Genomic DNA, 17773 nt, shown 5'->3' with positions numbered 1-17773 from the left:
ACTTGTAAACACAGGTGCTCATATATAGTTTGAAGAATGATAAGTTAAAATGCAGTTTAGGGAAAGTAAGAAAGTTTGGTTCTGTAAATAAAAATCCCAAGGCGTAAGGCTGAGTTATGTGTCCTGGAGTTCATGAAGCAACACAATTTTACCTGAAACAGACCCGGATTTCTCAGTAACCTGCTCAAAATCCCATAACCATTTCAAGAAAAAGTGATGTGATTGACGCAGAAAATAGCTGCAAATGAAAAGATTTAATCATGTTTTTGGGTTCACAGGTTATAAGATTGAAACCTGAGGTTTTCTCATCTCACCTGGTGTATTGATTTCATTCATCAGGAGGTGGGGATGTGCCAAGAGCAGCTGCCCCATTCCCCCTCCGGTGTAGCTGGGGGTGATTTTTGATGTCTGTCAGCACTGACAGCTTTGTTGGAGTTCAGGGTTTGTCAGGATTTCCTTTTCCAGCCCCACTCCTCCACCACAGAATATCTCACCTTCTCTGCTAATGCACTCCTGGGGGCATTCCAAAACGTCTGAATATAATACTACAGTGAGTACCTTATGCTAATTTCTTTTGCCACCATGCCCACTAAATTGCCAGTGCTTGGAGGTTGGCCTTTATCATGAGAGTTCTAGAGCAGAAAAATGTTTTATGATTAACATGTTTTGATTTTTAGTTACTGAAGGAAATACTAAAATAACAGAACTTAACAAAAGTATATCACACCTGACAGTTTTTAATTATTAATGTATGAATGACCAGCTAAGAAAGTAAGTAGCATTTTAAACAATGTTATGTACTGAGAAGTTAATTAAAATGCTGTTGAATTTAATTGAAGGAAAAAAGTAATATGAAACTCCGTGTTAAGAACTATTATGAAGTTTAGAGTAATGTGTGATCCTGGAGGCTTGAGGGGCAAATTGACAATTAGAAACTAAATTAGAATAATTAGTTTTTATTATGGCAAATAATGTGGCAGAGTTGCAAACTATCATCTACCACTCCACACCAAGGATAGAAATGGTTAAGAAAAGCACCAAGGGATATGAAAGAATTTTTTTTTTGTCCAATGTAAACATTTTATTTCCATGCTGGCTCTACTACTGCACATCTTATTGTTAATTTATTGCTCCAGCAACGTCCTTGTGCTGCTTTTAATCCTGCTCCTCTGGACTGTGCAGGCTTGTCTTTTGTGCAGAACACAAGATGTGTAATCTTTTCCTTTGTGCACTTTTAGAAATGTTGTCCAATGTTTTGAATCTCCACATCACATATTTAATTTTAAGTGGTGGCAAGGACACAGCGTTTTGTAAGGACTGAGGAAGGAAAATTAAACTGCCTGTTGTAGATGATCTCTGTTCTTTTGTACAAGTTTAGTTTTAAAAATGTTTCCACTTCTAGGCGTTATTCAGATATCCCCTCAGCATATGGGGAATGAAGGTGCTATAATACATATATTTATGCATTTTTTTATTTTTATTACATTAATTTATTTCTACAATGCTGCTGATCTCTCCATCTCATGTCAATTTGTTTCAAACCACTAAAAAATAGTTCCCAGTAACACAACACCATTTTTTCCTGCACAGACCTAGAATTGGGAACTCTGAAAAATATGTTAATTTAAATTTTAAAAGATGAATCCCTCAAATATAGAGATTTATAATTGATTAATGTATAAAATCTCATTTTACCTCAAGCATACCACTGAGTGATATCCCTAGGATCTTCAGTTCAATAGAAACAGTTCACTTTCAATATAAACTCCCTAAAATAAGTTGCTGTCGATTGAAAAGAGGCTTTTGTTTGCAAGTGATTCAGTTGCAATAGTTCCACACCTAATTTTCAGCATAATTAGATAGAATTATGGATCTGTGAATATTTTATAGATGGAGATAGTACAAGTTAGCCAAACTAATTAATAATCTAAGCAGTAGGCTTTAATATGATTATTTAAAATAGAAATTGTGACCACTCCAGTGACCTGTGGTACTTACAGGATGTATATTGCAATCTATATAAAAACCAGCAGTGGAGATTAAACTTCACACTGAATTTGCCTCAGGGACTATCCAAGGAACATTTTAAAACAGGTGGTTTGAAACAAGAAATTCCTCTATTGACTTTTGTGCATTGTTTTCCATGTTAATGGAATCTATTATTTGGTGAAATTCCTGAATGGTTCAGTGCACCAACAGAAACTGAATTCTACCCTGAGCAAGGCAATGGGTTGAGCTATGGTCGTGGGGATAGCTTTTTGCCAAAGACTTTATTGCTATTGCAATAAAATTTATTTATCTATGAAGCAGCACCCGAAGTAATAAAAATGAAACCAGAATTTTATGCAAACTAACAAGGCATGAACTTTTTCCAGATGACACTATGAGTTGTTTCCAGCTTGCATTGAGATGATATATGTAGCTAGCCCTTGAGGTTCAAATTTTAGAGCCTTCATTTTAATACAAGATCAAATATTTATTTTTATATCTGTTTGTGGTCTCTCTGAGTTTGGTGCCTTTCCAGATTTAATCAGATAAACCATAAGACAGATGTACAAAATCCATGTTACTTTGTTATGCCTTTGCTGCAAACAATTGCAAGACAATTGTTACAAACAAAAATAAGGTTGGGTTTTTCCTAAAGAGACTGCAACCCAGAATTATGAGCAACACCAAAGATTAATATTAGTCTGTATCTGTGGTAATTATCACACCATTTTTCCTCTTTTCCAGTAATCTTCTCATGTTATTTTTTTATGTGGTTCTACCCAAGTCAGTTCAATTTCTCAGCAGACAAAATGCATGAAGCAACACTGAGTTACTTTGGATCTGAAACATAAACTGGAAAACTCAATTTTCAAGTCAGATTTTTCAATCAGAAACACATGAGAAGAACAATAAAGGAGTTTCAAAACATCTTTATTTGCAGAATACAATAAAATATATGAAAAATAAACGTGCAAAGTGGCGGTTTTTTGGTTTGTTTTTTTTTGTTGTTTGTTTGGGTTTTTTGTTTTGTTTTGTTTTTTTTTTTTGTTTTGTTTTGTTTTTTTAAGCATAAACAAGCAGGGTGTGTTGTATCTGTGGCTAGAGAGAAGGATTGAAATACAGATGGAGAAAACAAAAAATGTAAGAGGAAGATACAGGGAAGGCACATGGAGCTTTCCTTGTCTTCTCGCGTACATGGGGTTATGTTCTGTGTGAATCTTTGAATGCATCCTCTCAATGATAAACTCTTTTTGTACAATGTTGCTTGACAAAAATTACCTTTACTCTGACTGTAAAATTAGGAGAAGATTTGAGACAAGAAGTTGACTGTAGGGACAGACTAAGCATCTTCCTGCAGGCCTTTTCATTTATACTGTACCACACCTGCAAACTCTTTCCCTTGCTGGAATGTGCCTTTTTTCGCTCACTGAGAAATGGAGCACGGCTGAAAATGAGTAGCAGCTTCTAAGAAGGGCTTTGCCCTGCTAGAAAGGGCTACAGGTTACTTTCCAACTCAAGGGTAATTCAGGCTGTACACTGTGATCCTGCTCATCTGCAGAGAAACAAGTTCTGAACATTCACCTTGACTTTTTTTTTTTTCTTTCTGAAATTTTGGGCCATTAGCTCATCTTCTCAGGAAGGAATAAAGTCTTTTCTTTTTTTCCTTATCCTTTTCTGTGGAGAGTGTGTTTCTTCTGACTAGGAGCTCTTGTGACTCATCCAGATACCCTGTAATGAAAAAGAATTATATCTGCTCAGTGCAAGACATATAAACACCCTGTGCTTAGCAAATATTGTCTTCTGCCAGGTCTACCAGCAAGTTAACTTCAATTTCTACGGTGGTCTTATTGCTGAAGTCAAGCAGCTTTGAAGAAATAGTTTCTATTCCTTTTTATACCAGAAAGAGTGGCAGCACACTCTTAATCCTTTCTCAGCTTTTACAGGTTTTGTGCAGTTAGTTCATCCTCAAGTTTCAAACTCCCAGAGTAAATCATGAACTGTTATCATGAAGATGATGGCTCTGCTGAGGAAATAGAGGCAGAATTAGTTACTGTGCCGTGTCAAGGATGTGTGCATTGATCTCTTTGGTCTGTGCAAATTACTTCAACTTAAATAGGTGATGTAAAGTATGTCACGCTCTGAAGTGGACTCATTTCCACTGATTTAATACTGTACTTTGCTCAAAACATTTTGTTTCTCAGAGGTTCGTATGAAAGCTTCCTGGGAGGTTAAAAGCTAAAAATGGCAGCAAAAATACCCTACTGAGGCTTAATGGTTTCCCCATCATATTTCTCTATGAGAAATGTAACTGACAACCTAGGAAAGTCTATTGCAAAGAAAAGTGTTTAAGAGTTTGTGGCCAGCCACAAAGGTTAATGTCCAAGTTAAATAGCTGCTGAAAAGAGAAAAGTAGAGCAGCTTAATGGATTGAAAATTGGTTGTAGGCTAGAAAATATAATCTTGAATGCAGCCTTGGAGAGAACTTGGCATTATGTGTTCAGTGCAAACATAGTTTCAGTAAAGTAGCTTCAGTTTAGAACAGACAAAGATGTACAGAAGACGTTGGAGAACATTTATGTGGTTGAGCTTATATTTTTATTCAGAAGAATTGCAGAACCCAGATAAATATATTCAGAGGGGAGCTCCCAGAGAAACTGCTTGGCAATTATGAGCCTGGGAGTTGTCATGATTCACAGAGTTTTTGGGGGAGGTATACAGACACATGCAGTTTCATAACATTTAAGCTTGGAATTGATAAGGAAAAAAATCCTATTAATGTGCAGAGTCAGAGTAATCCTATTAATTATATAAGCACTAATCCAATTAGTTTCCAAGTCCTCAAGACATTCCACCAACATTTTCACCAACCTCCATAGCACTGACATGAGAGACCACTGATGCTCCATTTTTGCTTCCCACGGGTGAGAAAATTAGTACAGCTAAAATACTGTTCCAAATGTTATAACACATAAAACTTAAAATGTTTCTTTTAGTGTAGTCCATTAGCATTAGTTTATTATCCATCCTGACCTGTTTTATCTTGTTAGTCTACATGCTACAGTGTCAATAAATCAGCAGATGCCACAAAACCCCCACAGCTTCTTTTGATTCACCAACTTCTTTCCAAACTGAAATTCCTTCAGACTTAACAGGATTTAGGCAGGACAATAATTAATAGGATTGCATGGCACCACTTCTAATTGCCAATCCAAGTACTGGAGAAGGGGGGAAAAAAGTAGGATTGAGCCTCTGAACTGACTCTTATTGTCAGATCTCCAGCCACAAATGGAGGTGCAGAGGACAAATAAACCTCTCACACAGGACTTTTTTATCTTGGGACTTTTGGATCTTGATAGTTTTGGACTTTTAGAGTCCAAATGGATCTAATGTTGCTGGGGTGGATCAGTGACTCTTTACAGGGTGATGAAGGGGTTTTCATGTGAATCAGAACATGCATGCTCATCTGTCAGCAACTGAATTTTCAACTAGTTTCTTTAGCACACTACACCACGTAGTGGAAACATTCTCCAACATGCCAGGAACTTGTGGGTGGCTCTTGTGTTTGATGTGACTAATGGTATTCTTATCTTCCCTCTATGACAAGTCCATAAGAATACTTTTCTGCTTTCTGAAGCTCTGTTTAATTTCAAGACAGTTTGTCTCAAATCGAGCTTTGAAATTACATTAGGAGGAAGGTGATAATTGCTGTGTTGCATGATAGAGCAGAGCAGATTTTCTCTAATGATTCCTAGCTTTACTCAGATTCAGGGAGGTATTTAAGTAGTGGTTCATGTTCCAAAGTTGCTGTTGCTTGTTTGGCCATCTCTGTCTCTTCTGATATGAGCTGTAACAGTTGGAACTATTATTTATGTGCCTTTCTCAGGAGCTGTGTCCTCAGGGTGACTCTTCTGTGAGTGACCTCTGATTGTGTCTGGGAATTGTCATTTTTTGACAAGTTGAACGTGTCCAGTGAGTGTAGCTATTCCTGCCTGTACAAGTGGTTTCACTCTGCTGTTCCCAAACACTGTGATCTCTCCCATTGCACTCTCTTTGAGGTTATTATTTATGCTTTAATAGTCACTGGTACTCCTGAGCCCTGTGAGAAATGTTTTTACTGCTGTACCTTTAATCTCAATTGCTTTGATACAGGTATCTTTTATAGTGTCAATGACTTAGAGAAGTTTGTGGCTGCCCAGTGTCAATTTAACAGGTTCTTTTCCCTTGTCTTTCTCCTTGGATGGGCACATAATGTAAAAGCAACTCACAGGGTAAAAATTTTAGTTCTTGGCCTGATATATCAGTATACAGATGAATTCAAGCAGATGTTTACATTAACATTTAATTGAATTTATAACGGGCTACCACATGTTACATACATTAGTAATAAGCACTAACCAAAATAAAAGAAAACATTATGCATGTGCTCTAAGTAGCAGCATGACATGAGGAAAAGATCCCTCAGCTCTTGGAATTGTTGCTGTTGATGGGATGAGAGGTGCAAGCCAGCTGTACCTGCTCATGCTTTTTTTTTTCTCTTACTGTTCTCAGTGGAAAGGAGATTTGGCCTGTCAAAGTTAACTTCAAGGCCTTCTTGAGCCCATTATAGGGAAACTGAAGCCTTGACAAAATGAAGAATAATCACAATGAGTCTCAGTGTATTTTGGAGAACTCTATAGCCAGGGCTGGATCTCAAGCTTTCTGAAGCTAACAGGAAAATTTCTGTTGGCATCACATGGTTGTGGATGCCAAAAAATATCTTCAGCCATTTATTTAAGAGACACACAGACTACCTTGAGGGAGGATCCCATGGTGAGAACAGCAATAGGGAGAGCTGGTTTTAGTGCCATCTTTCAACATGCTGGGGGTGGTTTCTAGGCCCTGATTTCCCTCCTGTCTGTGTTTCCAATATTTCCCATCTGAAAATTCCAGCCTGTATGTAATTACTTCTCATTTAGTGACTCATTTTTATTTACCACTATTCTCAAAAATTGCCAGCACATCTCTGTAAGGTGGTAAGCTTTTCCTTTTTCTGTGTTGGAATTCTCTCTGTATACTCACTGACTCTATTTTTGGCTTAAATAAACTTTATTTTTAGCATTTCATAGGCCAAGGCAATTGGTATACCTGACATCTCAAGGTTTGTTCAATATCAATTCAAATTCTACATTTTCCACTTCTGCAATGTAGGTTCTCAAGAATAGGACTGTTTTCAAAAAAGGTTGTGAATGACTATAACTAAACCCTAATGTCAGTCCATGAAACACAGTTATAAATGAAAATGTCAGAACCCTGCAACTTCTTGTCTGTACTTATTAATGCACTGGATGCTCACAGTGCTCTGAGGATGGTATCTGTATTGTTATTTAAAGTAGCAATGTGTATCTTAGCAATAGCATCAGTGCTCCTATTTTAGATAATACATTAATTTACCTTTATTATCATGTCCGTTTCTGTGAGTTGTCAGTAGGAACTTTCCTCTCTGTCACTTCTGAAGACTGACAATATATTTTAGTGATTCAGGTAATGTGAAGGCAAAGAGCACCTGGTAATAAGGAAATTATTAGAATTACTGGGCTGTCCACAACATTTGTAACAGCCATTTACCAGAATTACAACTGTTCATAGGGAAACTCTGAGCAATGCTTCATGCTTTTGTCAGCTGAGCATTGTCTATCTAAGGGAAAACATAAATGCCTCTGATGCTGGTAGCAGACCATAAAGAGAGACTATGTTCAGAAATAAGTGGGGTGGTGGTGTTTTATAATGGAGGTAACTCTTGGAAATGATAAATGAAAAGATAAAATGATCTTTTATCTCTGAGAACTGTTAAGCCTGATATTTCAATATCACACGCTGGGCACCAAACCTGTAACTCAAGCACACTGGAAATGGATGAAAATTTCCCCCACAAGATAATTATTGTTGTGATCCAGTTTGGTTTTCTTCCTGTATTTTGTTTGAGTTAAGTTTAGGCCAGAGCACCCAAATTCACAAACTAACTAAAGAAATCTTTGCCATGACTGTGAATTAACAAGATACATTAATTAGGATAAATGTAAATGATTCACTATCAGCAAATTTAAAGCACATAACATTTTACACCAGATACTCTCACCAGAATCTCCCTCATGGATACCATGATTGTTGATGTGTGACTGCTCAGTTCCACATCTCTGGCACTGAGAAACTCAAGCACTCCATGAATATCTTACAGTTTGTCATAGTTTTTTGCCGTTATGAAAAATCTTTCAAATTCAAACCTCAAAATCAAGAATTTTGTTCCATGTCTGATGTTTGATAGTAATTTTAAAAATATACTTTTCTGTTTTTTATTTGGCATGATATTTGCTACTCCCCAATCAAAGTATGTAAAGTCCATGAGACCTATTAATTTCAATTTGTCATTTATATTTTACAAGATAAAAGCTTGTTTTTCAATTTTTTTCAATACATCCTGTACTTGCCATAAAACAATTGTTTTCCTTAAATAATTGAATATAGTTTTTGTTTCTTTTCTGTGTATTTAATAAAAATGAAGCTCACTGTAGCTGGAGAGGTCTGTGAAACTTAAAGTATTTATTTATCTGTTTCCCTTTTGAGCTATGTTGAATATATTTTAATTTGGTTTTTTCCAGCCTACATGATGGTTCCCTATGTTTGCTGTTACTTCTGCCATTCATATGTTTTTTTTTTGAAGTTCTTGTATGAAAGTATGTAAGATCTCTTAGAAAGTTTCATGAAGTTCTGTTGAAGAGCAAATATGTTATTTGTCTGTTGCCCAAATTTTAAAAAAAAGTGCGAGTTACAGGTTAATTACAATCCTCTGACATATTGCCAAAAAAATAAAAAAGCAAGACGTAATTCAAATCTGCGAAGTGAATCTTCATTCTACAAAGCACAAGTATTAGAGGTGAAAGGGAGTATATTTATAAGTCTGCAGATAAAATTGCAAAGACACTGAAGATGCAACACAGCTAATCTTGTTTACTCAATTAGTAGAAATCTGAATATGAAACATATTCTAAGGCTTAGAAAATGAACATTTTATGGTCTTTGAATTGGGCATCTGGAGAAATTATACTGTATAATGAGATACTTGGGGTAATTTTCTGGTTCTTGGTCTTGCACCATGCAACTATTTGCTTAATAATCATACATAGATACAATGAAATCATATTGCTTATATTTTCCTAGAGATGAAGTAATTCAGCTCCATTTCTGTGACTTCAAATTATGCCACTGATATTGAAATTTATATATGAGAGCTGATGGCTGGAAAAAATACCTCTCCATCAGCAGCAGAAAAAACAGCAGGAAAAATTAAATTACTTACATTTTTCAATCCTGCAGTACCTACCAAGCTTCTTATTTTTAATTAAAAAAGATAAATCAGCATCATTATATTCCAATCTTTGTCTTTTCAAGCAAAACAAATAAAAATAGTTGCAGCTACTACTTATATAATTAATTGAAGGCTGAAAATATCTAGTAGTTTCAAAGAATGAACTAATTTCCTAAGCATCAGAGAGAAGGATAGGAGTAAGGGAAAAGTTCTGATGTTTGTCTAAGAAGAGTTCCTGGATGTAAAAGGGAACTGAAGTGAAAGGTGGTCACAATAAGTAGCAACTTCAGTGAATTCAGGAGAGTTTAGGAAACAGAACTGCTGAATCAGTAAAAGCAATTTGTTACACTTGATCTTATTGATTCATCCTGAAGCTTTTTCTTTCTGCTGATAATTTGGTTTGAGGTAATTCCTCCCCATCAGGAAAGGCAGTTTGAGGTTCTAGGAACTCCCTTTCTGTGGTGCTGCAGGTGCCTTGACTCACCACAGCAGCTGCCAGCTCCCTCCTGTCATCCTGTCATCCTGCCAAATGTGAATTCCTGCCTGGGCAGGAAAAGGGAACACTGTTCCTAGAATTCCCTGTTTGTTTTTTCTTTTTTTTTTCCATTCTGTGCAGTGAAAAAGGTAATGAAATCTTGCTGGATCTGCAAGAAGGGGCTTGATCTTTGTTCCCAGGTGAGGAATGAGCTGAGAGACAGCACACCGTGCAGCATCTGCCATGGTAGCTGGACAAATTTACCTGGGCTGGAACATCTCAGAGCTGTCTGGGATGTGTCAGGAAGGTGGTTGTGTTCTGCTCTGTGTCATATTGTGTGGGGGACGTGATGCTTTGGGAAGTCTGACCTGGAACAGAGACTGGACAGAGCCAGAGAAAAAAGCAGATATTTATTAGAAGGCCTTTAAGGCTACACCCAGGGTGGACCCAAAATGGTCACAAAATGGACAAAGGGTCACGAGGTCTTACATTTTTATAAGTTTTGGTCCATTTGCACATTGGGGTTGAATTGTCCAATTCCAGCTCCAGGCTGTGAGGTCCCATCCTTGTCCCTCCCTCCAGCCCACCCTTGTTTGTGCTTTGGGGCTGAAAGTTGTCCTTGGTGTGCAGCAGGACAAGGATTTGTTTTGTGTCCCTGCTGTGTGCAGAGCTGAGTGACACTGACTGTGAGCTCAGAGCTGCACCCCTGGGCACCACAGAACCTGAAAATATGAAAGCTGAAACTCAAAGCATCAGGGGGAAGATGAATTTGGCAATGAGGTGGTCCAACAAGACCCTCCTAAGGCATTAGACATCAGGGAAATGTATTTTAACTGTCTTAGTCACAGCCTCATGCCCTCAGCAGGGGGACAGTGAAAGAAGCTTATCCTGATTTTTGGGCTCTTGTGTTCATTTCTCCCAAAAGTCCCAGGGAGGGCATCTGTGGCTGCCTCCCCTTCTGCATGCGGCCTCAACAGAACTGTTGCAATAAAAAAGCAGACAGGACTCAGTTTTCTCATGCAAAAAAGTCAATTCTTTGTTCACAAAACTCATGTTTATAGGAAATATCAGAAGGCATTGAGTTAAACTGAATTGGTCAGTAATACAGAGAAACTCAGGTCATTGGTCAGTAAGGGCTATTGTATATGTCTATCAAATTTTCTCTCTCTGGAGATGTTTACCTATTTTTTTCACTGATTCTCATGGGACAGATTCATTGTTTATGCAGGTGAAAACCCATTTTTCTGTCTAAGAACAGGTGGTTGTCTTCATTCTTATGATTTTTCTTTATGGGAATTTACTTCTAGCTCAGCCAGAGAAGCAGGGCTTAAACCATATTTTATAAGGCCTTTCTTTTATATCATCTCCACCTGTCTGCAACAAGAACAACTCCAGAGCTGCTCCTCAGCTTCCCTGGGATGCTGTTGGGAATGTGCTGCCAGTGGTGTCACTGACACTTGGGATTATCCTTCCCAGCAGCAGAATTCCTGGACTTTCATCCCTCTCCCACAGCCTGACTAGAACCTAATCCATCATCCCGGGCTTTCTTTGGCTTTGTTTTTACACCAGGGAAAGAAACTCATCAAAAATACTGTTCAGCTGTACAGATCTATTTTTCTAAAGCAAAAAATATATTGTTGTGGACCATCAGTATATCTGTACAAAGGTTAGTAATTGTCAAGCCAGAAAATAATGGACATATCTAGATAATAATTTTAATATAAAAGAAGAATATTGGCCTAGCTTCATAGTAAAGTCTACCAATTCTTCACTCCAGCTACAGGAAGTAAATATCTACATAAATGGTTGTTCTACTTATTATGAGAAAAGTATTGGGAATGAAGCAGCTATCAGAAATAAATTAAAATAAAGAAATTCCTGTGCCATACATAATGAAACATTCCTATGTAATTCTTTTAAAAGGTATGAAATTAATTTTTTACTGTATATTGGGTTAGCTTCATTATGCATTTAATAGGAATAGACATTAAAATATCTGGCTTTTTTACAAGCTGCAGTTTCAGGCTCAAGAAAATAGTTTGCATCATTCTGAGAACCACATATGTATAATAACACAAATAGAAACTAAGTCATAGGTATAATACAGACTATAAACATGAGAAGGTAATGTAAAGCAGGGCTGGAATATTAATCTCTTTCAAGATGCAAAGCACTGTTAATATAAAATTTCTTTCCATCAGTGAAGTTGTTCACACCAGAAAACTCCACTGAGTCATATTTCACCAATTTCAGAAAAAATGCTGTTGGACTTTCCCTGGTAATTAAAATTTGTGGTATTTCTGCCACACCAGAGCTATTTTCTGTTGTCACAGCAGGTCTATCCTAGGGTACTGCTGCAGTGGATAGAACAGAACAATGCACGGCCAAGAAAAGTCCATAAAATACCTTTACTGCACATAATACTCTGAGAATTAGGCTACTGCTGTCCAGTGCTGTCAGAGACAGGATAAGCCCTGGACATACCCAATTTAAAACAAGAGAATTTTGGTGCTTCTGCCTGTCCACCCTTCTCAGGCAACAGAGAACACAGAGCCACATGAGCTTTCTTGGGATCTGCTTCTCCTTTTAGTATTGAACCCTGTGATCCAAAATGAGATTTTACACCCTTTTACTGCAATGCATGGGTTCCATACATGGTGAGAAGTTCCACAGACCCCAAGTTCAGCCTTCAGTGCCAGTGCAGATTGAACAGTGGGGCGTGGATGGGTGCATGGCAGACCTGAGGAGTGCAGATAATGTACTGAGAAATTGCACAGCAAATGCAGATGTGAACAACATATAGACTCATGGTCATTTAGCAAAGCCCTCAAGACTTCTCAAAAATCACTGGGTCAGCACTGAGAGCAATAGATTACCTCTCTATTGTTAAATCATTAAACCTGGTGCATGAGTGGATCTATACTGAAATAGAAGATCAGCATTTTACAATAAGCATAAAATATTTAAATTTGCCTTGAAAGCAGCACAGAGGAGTATGTGGAACAGGAAAAGAGTGCTTCACAGTAATTTTAACCCAAGCAATTGATCTGGACAAACACAATTCCAACATTCAGACTTGAAAAATCCAGATTGGTTTCAATTCTTTTGTTTCATCTCTTAGTTAAAGTAACCCTGCTTTTTTCAAACCTAGTGTTTGAAGGAAATATTACATGTTTATATTATGCAGGACAAACTTGCTTCTAAATTATATTTAAAAATATGTATGCAATTTCCTTGAGAAGATTGACTTTGGCAGATTTTTTCAGGGGAAAGACCAATTCAGGGAAGTCTCCTGGGTGAAGGAGCACAGCTGCTTTGTGCAAGAGGAATTCAGGTGGAATGGGAACATGGCATCAATCTTTCCAGCAAACCTGTCCTTTTCACATCAGCGACTGACATGACAGTCTCTAGATCTGGAGGGAGATTATAATTTGCTTCTTTGTAGTCTGGTGTTTTTTTTTTATTATTTTAGTTTTAGGTGGTTCATTTCTCGTTGATTTGCGGTTTCCCTTTTGGTAATTTCAATTTTCTAGAAAATCAAATCAACCATTGCAAAAAGATGCTTCTCCTTTTCTTTTCACTGGCTGCATGGCTGTTTGTCTCTGCAATATGTCCTAGAACCATCCTGTGACTGCATTTCTACAGGAAGTTTTGCTTTTTTAGTCTGATGCCTTCAGTTTGAGTTTTCCTGTATTTCAGGTTCTGTGGTGCCCAGGGGTGCAGCTCTGAGCTCACAGTCAGTGTCACTCAGCTCTGCACACAGCAGGGACACAAAACAAATCCTTCTGCTGCACACCAAGGACAACTTTCAGCCCCAAGGCACAAACAAGGGTGGGCTGGAGGGAGGGACAAGGATGGGACCTCACAGCCTGGAGCTGGAATGGGACAATTCAACCCCAATGTGCAAATGGACCAAAACTTATCAAAGTGTGAGACCTCGTGACCATTTGTCCATTTTGTGACCATTTTGGGTCCACCCTGGGTGTAGCCCTGGCCAGGCTCTTGTCCTGCCCAAGGTGGATCCTTAAAGGCCTTTCAATAAATATCTCTATTCTCTGGCTGTGTCCAGTTTCTGTTCCAGGTCAGACTTCCCAAGGCATCACCCCTGAGCTCATCCAAGCTCCCCCAGCCCTGCTCACCTTCAGACAGAACTTTGTGAAATTTATGGCCGTAACCAGTAAAATGCACAAGTTGAATTTGCCACCTTCCCTTTCCTCCTGCTCTCCCTTCTTTTGACCAAACCAACACTGCATCCTGCCACCATTATCTCCCACAAACTGGGCTTATTTCACTGTTTCTACCTGGTCTGATTTTAACTGAACACCACAGTTCAGTTCACTGCATTTATTGAGTAGCCTGGTAAGTACTTTGCAAGGGTTTATTTTCTCTTTCTGAAGAGAGAAGCTGTTCATTTGATCATGACACTCAAACTGGTGAAAATTGCTGGATTCACTACTGTTTGTACCAGCTGAAGCTATGACTCAGTTACTTGTACTTTTAAATGTTATTTAAAAATACAGTTTATTTATAGCATTGACACAGAATGTCCATAAAGGGTAATTATCAAAATGTAGTCTTCTCTTATCCTTCAGCTATATTACTGATATGAAATGTATGGAAAATGCTATCAGTTTAAATCATATTTTACATGGAGAATTATCTGATTGCCACCAAAAGGCTTTGCAGCAGTTTTTAATTTAGCCTTATGTATTTTTAACATGGCAGCTGGAGCACAGCATGCATATAGCATATTAATAGAGGAGACTTCTAGTCAGTTCTGTCTGTTCTTGCAAAGAAAAAAGTAAGAAATAAGCAAAAATGTTTAAATTGCATGTTCTGGATAAAAACAACAGCCACTGCCTGGCAAACTGGGGCAGTGTGAGGGGATTATTTCATTTTTCCATCTCTGATTCATTTTTCAGGGGCTAGCTGGCTTTTTGTTTGTTTTCAGTTAAGCTGCTGTAGTGTGCATTGAGAGATCTATCATTTATCTATCAAACAGAAAGTTGGGCTTAAAATGCAGCCTTACTGTAAACTCCATTTTCAGCTGCTCCTCACTTTGCAAACAAAAAGCACCTTCGACTTGAAATGCCCAGCATTTGATCACAGCATTTTGGTGCTTGTTTGTTTCTGCAAATCTGGGTCTCATTCAGCCTTTTTGAAGGTACTGTTTAAAAACAGCATGCACTTACTGATTAAGAACATGAAAATAATCTGGGTTTTATTCTTTTATACTGGAAAAAAAGAGAAACAATGTAAAGATATTGCTATTTTTTAGAGCAAATAAGCTCACTTTATTCTTTAAAAGAATACATATTCAGTTCTCTCACTCTCTCATGATACTCTCAGTGGGATTTTTTTGGTTGGCTTCTTTTTTCAAACTGAATTTTAAAATGTCTGTGGTTTATAGGTGATCTGGTACATGGAGTTAGTTTTTTGCAGCTATTTTGATGAATAGAGTGGATCCAAAATGAGCTCTTAAAACTCAACTTCATCAAAAGTTATTGAACTTCAAAGAAGTGTGAAAGACAATACTAAACACACTATAAAACTATAGGGAAAAAGAACTAAAATTGCTTCTAGTCATTCTTCTCTTTTTAAAGAAAAAAAAAGGAATCCTAATGGAAAATGCAAACACAACTCCTGGTCAACAAAGAATTTAAATTTGGGGAATGCAGGGTATAGTTTGAAAAATACGTTTTGGTTCTGGTCTAAATTTAACATCAATTTTCCTCTTAATTTTTAGCACATCAAATACCGAAAAGAGCGATTTGCAGAAGTCTTTAATTCAAAATATGCTTATGGACTTGAGAATCAGAAACATTTCCTTGTCTTGTGATTTCCTCACAAATTCACTCCTTTTTTACCACACTGCAATTACACATTCTTCAGTTGTTTGGCCTGTATTGGTCTGGTCTTAGGCAGCTGAGTCTGTTAAAGTCCCTGCAGGGGACTTAAATTTTATTCCTGGCTTGGCACTAACAAACTGGCCAGCTTGACAAGTTTTTCTTTTTACTAGGAATAATGAACCTAAACTGTTTTTGTAAAGTGCCTTTGAAAATTCACATATGAAAAAAAGATGCTATATAGCATTAGGTATGATTTATTTTCGCTTGTAATAGAGTTCCTTTGCAGGCCTGTGGTAAATCAGGGAAAGTCTGATTAAATGGATCTGTAGCACGACATCCTCTTTTCTTAAGCAAGCCAAGCTCCCCAAATGTAAATACATTAAATGTCACTCTCATTAAACACACATCATGGAACTGCTAAGGAGGATTAAGGAAGTGCAATAATCTTCATCTTACTCTGAATAACTGCTAATGGTCAAAGTGACCTGGACTTAAATTTTTATTGAAGAAGGTAAGTAAAGAGAAAATTTTCCCTTTATGCACTCAAGTTGCCTACCTTAAAGTTAATGACCTCTGAATCAACACTTGATGGTTTAGCACATAAGCAGTTTGGGCTGAGATGGAATCCTTTAAACACCTATTGACATTCTGAAGCTGTTTATGCTCTGACCTTTCCTGACAGAATGAGTTCAGCCAGCACACAAGAGAATGTCAGAATCTGCTGCAGAAACTGACTGCAATTATGGAACTAGAAAAGGAAACAAAGGCCTCAGGCAATATTTCTGGATTGCAGGGTGGTGGGCAGATTATGGATACAGTACTTACTGCTGAGGTGACATGCAGGTACCCTTTTCAAAGGTCACACCTGCCTGAGCTGGGAGTGGTTTAGTTTGCAGTGGTGGCAGAGTCTCTTGCTGAAGTGCTTTCCTTTTCTGATGGCAGGCAGATATGTGTGATATTCCTGAATACAGAGGTATGAAAAGTAATATTTCTGGGGGTTGGATTGCTGTTTGGCAGGCTTGATGGGGTGTTAAATAGGGCACATAAAATTATGGTAATTTCCAGTCTGATTTCTTTGCCGACTCTGTGTTAAGATTTTAAACTTGATCATCATCTGGCACCAGTTGTTTGTTATGTGAACCCATTTGTTAATGTGTTAATATTTGTTAATGTGAACCCATTCAAGCTGAAACACCTTGTTTATACTTTGCAACATGACATTTTATATAGATCTTGCCATATCATCTGATGTACTAGTACTCCTAGTAATGACAAGAGTTTCTTCAAAAAATGCAATGAGGATATGTTGACAACCGTTGCTCAAATATGCAGATTCTCTGTTTGCTTTCTCTTCTCCATTCTGGGCCACCTCTAAGTTCTGGAGAAACTCAGTGAATGTGAATCAGAGTTTTTCATTGCCCTGTTTCAAAGAGGGTGATGCAACCACTTTGCTTGTCAATTGTTGTTCTTAGGAAATCAGAAAATCAAGTCAGTGTTCTCAAACTTCAGTGTTCTTTTTATTTGATTTGTGATCTGAGGGGGAAAAAGGCCTTTTTAAGAACTGTAAGAAATGTATCAGGTGAATGTTGCATCCATCAAAATTTTTCTAGTGCTTTTGATCTTGGAGGGGGCTTAGCAATATGATAGAAAATGATGGGGCTTTGACAGCAATTATGTTGGAATTTTTGTATCAGGCATTGAGAAATGCATCTTCTTTGATTTACCTGATGCTTGCACAGTGGATCTGATTAGAAGCTAAATTGTTTCTCAGCCAATTCAGGGTATTCCTGAGCAGCTGGGGTTGCTCTTGGCTGGGAGCTCCCCTGAAGGACCATCCCATCCCACAGCTCCCCTGTGGGACCATCCCAGCTGCAGTGCCACAGAAGTTCAGTGAAGCAGGATTTTTAACTTGGACACACAGAAGGCATCTTGCCAGAACAAGATTCACATACACAAAATGATCCCTCGTTTCCTTAACTTGCATCAAGTGTATTTTGCAGAGTATCTAAGGATGTGAAAGTCAGGCCATGGCACAGCATCTTCAGTTTCCAGACAGAACTCTCAACTTCAGCACTCACTCACTCTTGGGACTGCAAACTTCAAACAGCTTCTTCAGGT

Source organism: Sylvia atricapilla, chromosome 21 (assembly GCF_009819655.1).
Source record: "Sylvia atricapilla isolate bSylAtr1 chromosome 21, bSylAtr1.pri, whole genome shotgun sequence".
In the NCBI taxonomy this organism is placed as follows: domain Eukaryota; kingdom Metazoa; phylum Chordata; class Aves; order Passeriformes; family Sylviidae; genus Sylvia; species Sylvia atricapilla.
The sequence above is the reverse complement of the archived record's forward strand: the minus strand, read 5'-3'. Positions refer to the sequence as shown.